This window comes from Aquarana catesbeiana, linkage group LG04 (genome assembly GCF_042186555.1).
Source record: "Aquarana catesbeiana isolate 2022-GZ linkage group LG04, ASM4218655v1, whole genome shotgun sequence".
Lineage (NCBI taxonomy): Eukaryota > Metazoa > Chordata > Amphibia > Anura > Ranidae > Aquarana > Aquarana catesbeiana.
In genome coordinates, this window is record NC_133327.1 from 68,478,899 (window position 1) to 68,486,741 (window position 7,843).

The window sequence follows — 7,843 nt, forward strand, 5'->3', positions numbered from 1 at the left end:
ATAAAAAAGATGATCTTATGCCGAGTACATGGATACCAAACACGACATGCTTTAAAATTGCACACAAACGTGCAGCGGTAACAAACTACATACATTTTTAAAAGCCTTTAAAAACCTTTACAGGTTACGGCACAGTGGTGCAGTGGGTAGCACTCTTGCCTAGCAGTAAAAAGGGTCGCTGGTTCAAATCCCAACCATGACACTACCTGCCTGGAGTTTGCATGTTCTCCCTGTGCCTGCGTGGGTTTCCTCCGGGTACTCCGGTTTCCTCCCACACTCCAAAGACATGCTGGTAGATTTATTGGCTTCTGTCTAAATTGGCCCTAGTATATGAATGTGAGTTAGGGACCTTAGATTGTAAGCTCCTTGAGGGTAAGAACTGATGTGAATGTACAATGTATATGTAAAGCGCTGCGTAAATTGACGGCGCTATATAAGTACCATATATAATAATAATACATTTTTAAAAGACTTTAAAATCCTTTACAGGTTACCACTTTAGATTTACAGAGGAGATCTACTGCTAAAATTACTGCCCTCGATCTGACCTTCGCAGTGATACCTCATATGCATGGTGTAATTGCTGTTTACATATGACACCAGACCGACGCTTGCATTCGCCTTTGCTTTTTTATTCTATTTTTAAGCTGTTATCTGTTTATTTTTATTGTTATCTCAGGGAATGTAAAAAACCCCTAAGATAGCAATAGGTAGTGACGGGTACTCTTTTTTGAAAAAATTGGGGTCTATTAAACCCTAGATCTCTCCTCTGCCCTCAAAGCATCTGACCACACCAAGACCGGTGTAATAAAAGGCTTTTCCAATTTCCCAAGGGTGCTGTTTATATCCGGCGAAACCTTCTGGTCTCCGATCAGCTCTATGGTCAGCTGGCGGAACCACCGGCTGCATTCTCGGTTTCCCTCTTGGGACAGTTGAGCCTGCAAAAGACATGGAAGATGGTGGGGGGGGGGGGAACGTTCCCTCCCACTGCTTGTACCCTTCATCCACCCACATCTAATGATGGGCACCATATTTTTTTTAAACTGTGGTGGTGAAATCACCTCTTACAGTGCTGGAGTCACCGATTTTCGTATCGTGAAAGCAAACGCTGTTGCTGTCAAGGTAAATAAATAAGTGCTGCAGCTGAATAGCGTACCTGAAAAGCAAACAATGGTAACGATTAGGGTTGTCCCGATACCGATACTAGTATCGGTATCGGCACCGATACCAAGCATTTGCCCAAGTACTTGTACTCGGGTAAATGCTCCCGATGCTTCCCCCGATACCTAGACTGTCAGCTGTGATCAGCGCGTGGGGGAGTTACAAGCTTCTCCCCCCGCGCTTTCAGCTGCTTTAGTGACACAGCGGTGATCGGTGCTTGTAATTCCCCCACACGCGATCACCGCTGACTGTCACTGCATCCCCCTTAGTCCCCCTCCGCTGTCCTGCTCCGCTGCATTGTCCCCCTCTGTTCCAATGTCCCCCTCCGCTGTATTGTTCCCCTCCGCTGTATTGTTCCCCTCCGCTGTCCTCCTCCGCTCCAATGTCCTCCTCCGCTGTATTGTTCCCCTCCGCTGTATTGTTCCCCTCCGCTGTCCTCCTCCGCTCCAATGTCCTCCTCCGCTGTATTGTTCCCCTCCGCTGTATTGTTCCCCTCCGCTGTCCTCCTCCGCTCCAATGTCCTCCTCCGATGTATTGTCCCCCTCCGCTGTCCTCTTTCTTTGCTCTGTCCCCCTCCGCTGTCCCCCTCCGTTCCGGCGTTCTGCTGTCTCTCTCCGCTGTGTGTGTATGGATAGAGTCAGCTGACTCTGTCCATTCACATAACTGAAACATTGTAATCTCCTGTGATTACGATGTGTCAGTTTATGAATGGAGAGGAGCCGCTGTCTTCTCTCCATTCATTATCAGTGCAGCTGAGGCTGCAGAGAAAGAGACTGGGGAATCTCTATCCTCTGTCTCTTTCTCTGTCTCAAGGGGGAGATATCAGAGGTCTGTTAAGACCCCTGATATCTCACCAAAGCCCCCCAACAGGGCTAATTAAAAAAAAACACACACACCTAGTGCAATAAAGAATAAAAAAAAAATTGTAAAAAATAATAAATGTAAATGAAAAATAAAAAAAAAAAAAAACACACACACACAGGCACCGTTCACTCCCACCCCCCCGCCCCCCTAAAAAAAAAAAAAAAAAAAAAAAAAAAACACTGTCACGTGACATTAAAAAAAAGTATCGGTAATCGGTATCGGCGAGTACTTGAAAAAAAGTATCGGTACTTGTACTCGGTCCTAAAAAAGTGGTATCGGGACAACCCTAGTAACGATTAAATATTAATGCAATAAAACAACTTGATTTTTTAACGCAATCTGTGCCTAAAAAATATATGCCGAAGCATGGGGGCAATCCGCCCTAATGTTAGGAGCAAGTCGCTCCTCCACCCCTGCCCCAATGCTTTGGAATATATGCTCTTTTTTTTAACTGTGATGGTGAAATCACCTCCTACAGCGCTGGAGTCGCGGCTTTACATTTCGTGGGAGCAAATGCTGTTGCTGTCAGAATAAATAAACCCGTGCTGCAGCTGAATGGCGTACCTGCTAAGCAAATGATGGTTAACAATAAAACAACAATACAAAGAACAAAGTACCATTACAGTACAATAAAAAAAAAATACAATAAAACAAAGTAACATTACAGTATAACAGTAAAATATACCATACCTGCAAATACACTAAAACATAGTAAAAATAAAACATTGCATTTCTAAAATACAGTAACAATAGAGAGAGAACAATAGATATAGAACAATAGAGAGCGAACAATAGAGCGGACAATAGAGAGAACATAAGAGAGAGAACAATAGAGAGAGAAGAAAAATAAAACCACAACTCTCTCCCCTCCACCCACCCTAGTCACATGATGGGGGCAGGGCCTGATCTCGGTGCATCGGCGTCATGTTCAGGCACGCTTCGCGTGTGCCGTTTTTGATGACGCCGAGCATTAGCGTGCCTGCTTCTCCACCGCACGCTGCAGCGGAGAGTGGGGGGAGGGGGGTACCTACCGAGGCACTTAGTGCCCCAGGTGGGCAGTTCCCCCACCCCCTAGAAACTGCTTAGTTGGCGCTGCATGAAGTAGGCAGGGACACACCCAGAACCGGGGATACATCAGCCGTGCTCGGCTGACAGCTCACTTTTTTCTCTCACAGGGAAGGGATCACTTTGTGATACACTTTCACTACACAAGCAATGGTAGGTTTATTCATGTTCTTTATTGACACATTTTCCTCTCTCTTTGCATCTACTGTTCCCGTTCTTTCATCAATCTAGCTTCACATATGTCTTTGAGCTTTTTTTTTTTGCTTACTTGCACATTCTCTATAGACGTGCTATTTTATTTCACTTATTCTTTGTACACAGTGTTGCCAACCTACCAGATTGAAATTTTCTGGCACGACATCCAAAATTTCCTGGCACAGCCAAGTTTTTATTGGCGTTTCCAAAAATTACAAAATTACAGTTTTAATTGCAAATTTTAGTATTTAGGCTACAAACAGGTACAATATGCAATTAGCAATGTGATTTAAGGTAGATATTATGGCAAAAAACATATTTCTTATTTTATTTTCGATATAGTAAGTAAGTAGCTCAGGGACAGGACTCAGGAGGGCAATGAATTAGAATAGGAAGGCACACACACATGAAGTTGACTCTCACAGTGACAATGACAGAAGTGTGCAGCAGCACAGATGATGATGACTTCTCACCGCCATGACATGTCCCCCTCCTGAGTCACAGTGACAGTTTCCAAGCCAGGTGGTCCCTTCAGTCCACTCCAGTCTAAACAGCACTGACAGTGCCACTCCTGACCTGCCCTGCTCCTTTCCTGCAGACCCACTAACGAGGCTCTGCTTGGCTCTCTTGCACCATGACATCACACAACATGCTCGGGCACCGCCTCCACCAGAACTGCCCAAACACACTATAGCAGGCACTTGGATGGTCTCAGCCGGCTCTGGACCGGGCCGAACATCACAGGCATATTTTTTACTGGCAACTTTTTCCTTTTACTGGCATTTACTGGCAGGAGAAAATTGCCTGTTTTTTACTGCCACTGTTTGTACACCTCTTCACACACACATTTTAGCCTCATTTGGGTGATCACTTTACACTCACTTCACTCACACACACATACACAATCCCTCTATGGGAATACACACATGTTTAAGTTTGTTCACAACACATTTTGCTTACTCTTAGTTCATGGTTATATATATATATATATATATATATATATATATATATATATATATATATATATATATATACATTTCTTTATACTTTCACATTTATTTACAGGTCTTGGTCAAACATGCACACTAAGTATTTATTGGATATATGGTGCAGCTGTCTTTGCCCCCCGCGGCTGCTGTTCCCCTGGTCTCTTCTCCGGTCATCTACCCCAGGGGGGCGGGTGGTACCCTGCCTCAACTCCCCCTGAGACAACTTTTTCCAGATCACCATGCTTTTCCCATACTGGAGCAAGGCATTACTTACAGATTAGTCTGTGAGTATTTTTTATAAGCGGGTGTCCTTTGTTGTTACTCTTTTTGCTTTTGAGGGCTCTGTTCGGTAGTAGTTACTATATCTGTTTTGATTTCCTAGTATACACATGCATCTTGCCCCTGATGATTGGCAGCATAAAGCCATGAAATGCGTTTAGTTAACAGCTTATGGTGCCCAGATATATTTTTACCACAATCATGTATTTCAACAACAACATTATTAATTGTCTGTATGTATATTTAATATGTAATTTATGATCTGTAATTTGATTTTGAATTTTCTTTTTTCTGTATTTGTCATATCAATTATGTGCAAATAAACATTATTAATATTATTACGAATATCATGTTAATATTTTTTCATGATTATATTTCAAATGATATATATTATTTTATTATATCATTTATTCATTCATTATGATTACAAACATCGTGGACTACCCCATGGCGATTATGATATTAAATTGTATTAAAATTAATTATATTTAAACTCTTTTAATTGCAATGACATGCCTCATGTAAAGTCCTACCTCCATTTTCCACAACTTTTTTGGGCTTTTTTAATTTTTTTTGTGTTTTTGTGTGTTTTTCTTTCTTTTTTCTTTTTTTTTGCACTTTTACATAAACTGTAAACGTTCCAGATTAGGGTCTCTCAAAATGTGATGGCCATCTCATCTTTCGAGACCCTGTGTAAGTGTGCCCTAGGACTGTGCAATGCTGTACCCTACGCTAATACTCCACTAGTGTGTGGTAGCGTTCGAAACATTCACCAATGCAAAGACCAGGTTGGTCAGGACAGGAGGGACAATAAAAGCGGGTGTCACGCCTATATCTGCCTTTTCTGCAGACACGACATCTTCTTTGGGGATTTTTTTGGGTAGGGGTACCAAGGAGGACATACGGAAAACGCCTCTCATGCAGCCGGCTCACTGCATTTGGATTGGGAAGTTGGGCCACAGCACCATCTGGAAACAGAAGGGCTGTGATGATCTCTTCCTGGAATTTAAGGAAAGATTCAGTTCGTCCTGAAGCTCTGTATAGCACATAAGCATTCAGCAGAGCCAATTGGAATAAATATACAGACACTTTTTTATACCAACGTCTGGCTTTATGGCAATTAGGTATGGCGCCAACATCTGGTCGTTGAGGTCCACTCCTCCCATGTTAAGGTTGTATTCGTGGACACAGAGGGGTAACTCCACAGCACCAGTCGCCATTTGAATTTGGACCATTGTGTCTGCGTGACGGGAGGACAGAACAAAAACATTCTTATTATCCCTCCACTTCACAGCGAGCAAATTAATACATCTCAAGCAGGCTCTCTCCCCCAGCCTAAGAAGGGAATCTACAAGCCACTGGGGTAAGCCCCGGCGATTAGATCGCATGGTGCAACATGTGCCAATTCCATGATCAAACAAGTGGCTAAAAAGTGGCATAATTGTCCACATACAAGTGGTGCCTCTTTCCGAATAAGGGTGACACCAAGTCCCACACAATCTTACCAGCGCTCCCTATGTAGTCTGGGAAGTTCTCTGGCTCTACGTAACTATCTCTTCCCTCATAAACCATAAAACTATATGTATAGCCTGTTGCCCTGTCACAGAGCTTATACATCTTGACCCCATATCTGTCACGTTTGCTGGGAAGATACTGTTTGAATGAAAAGAGGCCAGAAAACATAATTAGGGACTCATCAACGCAGACATCTTGATCGGGAGTAAACAAGGCTGCAAACTGCTGGTTGAAGTGGTTTACGAGGCGCTAAATTTTGTAGAGCCGAATGTATTCAGGGTCACCCCGAGGACGACAGAGTTCATTGTCATTGAAATGCATGAACCGCAAGATCTGCTCGTATAGTGTCCTGGTCATGGAGGCGGAGAACACGGACATATGGTGAATTGGGTCAGTGGACCAATATGACCGCAACTTACTCTTTTAAGTTATGCCCATGAGGAGGGATAGGCCCAGGAAGGTCTTAAATTCAGAGACCGTCATAGGTTTCCAATCTCTGGCAAGGGTCAACTGGGAATTAGCAGCAATGAATTGACCAGCATACAAATTGCTTTGGTCCACAATAGATCTATAGAGATCTTACGTGAAAAACAGCAATCAAGTGACGTAAAATCAACTGTTTCCACCTGAATTCCGGGTTGACCAGTGAATGGGGGAAGTACGGGTGCTGCAGATGTGGTGGGCTCCCAATTCGGATTGGCAAATGCAGCAGGAAGGGCACTATGGGCTCAATGGGCCTGTCCTTGTCTTCTTGGTGGCTGTGGGACACTAGTTGTGCTAGCCACCTCACCAGCTTGAACTGCACTTATGGGACTCGCCACGTCACCAAGTGTTACTGCAGTACTGGATGTACGACCAGGATGTACTAGGCCGCTGGTGCTTGCCAGTTCACCAATAGGATGAGCGGCACTTTTACTGGCTCTCTGCTCCATACGAGAGCCCTGCGGTTCTTGCACCTCAGCAACAGGAGAAGAATGGGGTCGGGTACGCCTGACCTTGGCAGGGACCACTACTCCCTCATTAGAGCTATCTGTCAGGGTGCCGCTGCTGTCTACAGGTTCATATTCTGAGCCTGAATCTGACAGATGGGTAAGTTCCTTTTCACTCTCATCTGTCATGCACAGAAACGTGTAGGCCTCTTCACTAGTGTACCTTAGATTGGACATTTTGGCCTCTAAATTCACTGGTACAACTAGTGAGACTCATAGCAAAAAAGAGCACCTGACTGTGAGAGACTGTTTCAAATGCTACCAAAAAAAAAAAAAACTGTTAGCGTTCGCAGGGATCAGGCCTGACTTTGCGAATGCTGCAGTTATGTGTTTAGTGTTTTTTGTAAGTGACAGTGATCGATTGATACTGCACTTGGGTGGGCTGGGCTGGGCGGAGGGGCTAAACGCAGGTGCTGGCAGGTATCTGGGCTGGTCCCGCTAACGCTGCGTTTTTGGAAACCCTAAACTATTGGGGACGCTAATATAGTTCTGATCAGATCAAAGATATGATTTGATAGCAGACACTATACTACTAAGGGAGGTGTATGGTGCGTGTGTGGGTGTTAGCGCTACTGGCACTAATCTGACGCTGCCTGGGGTGACGCAGACCCTAGCTGATGCTAAAACCTAACTGATATCACCCGCCAGGTGATCAGGGGGTTAAACCTTTTATCAGGTAATGTACAGCGGGGGCCCTGATGCTATAAAAAAATAACTAACTAACCAGCATCATCTGTGACACTAATACGGTGATCACTGGTGACAGAGGGTGATCAAGGGGTTAAA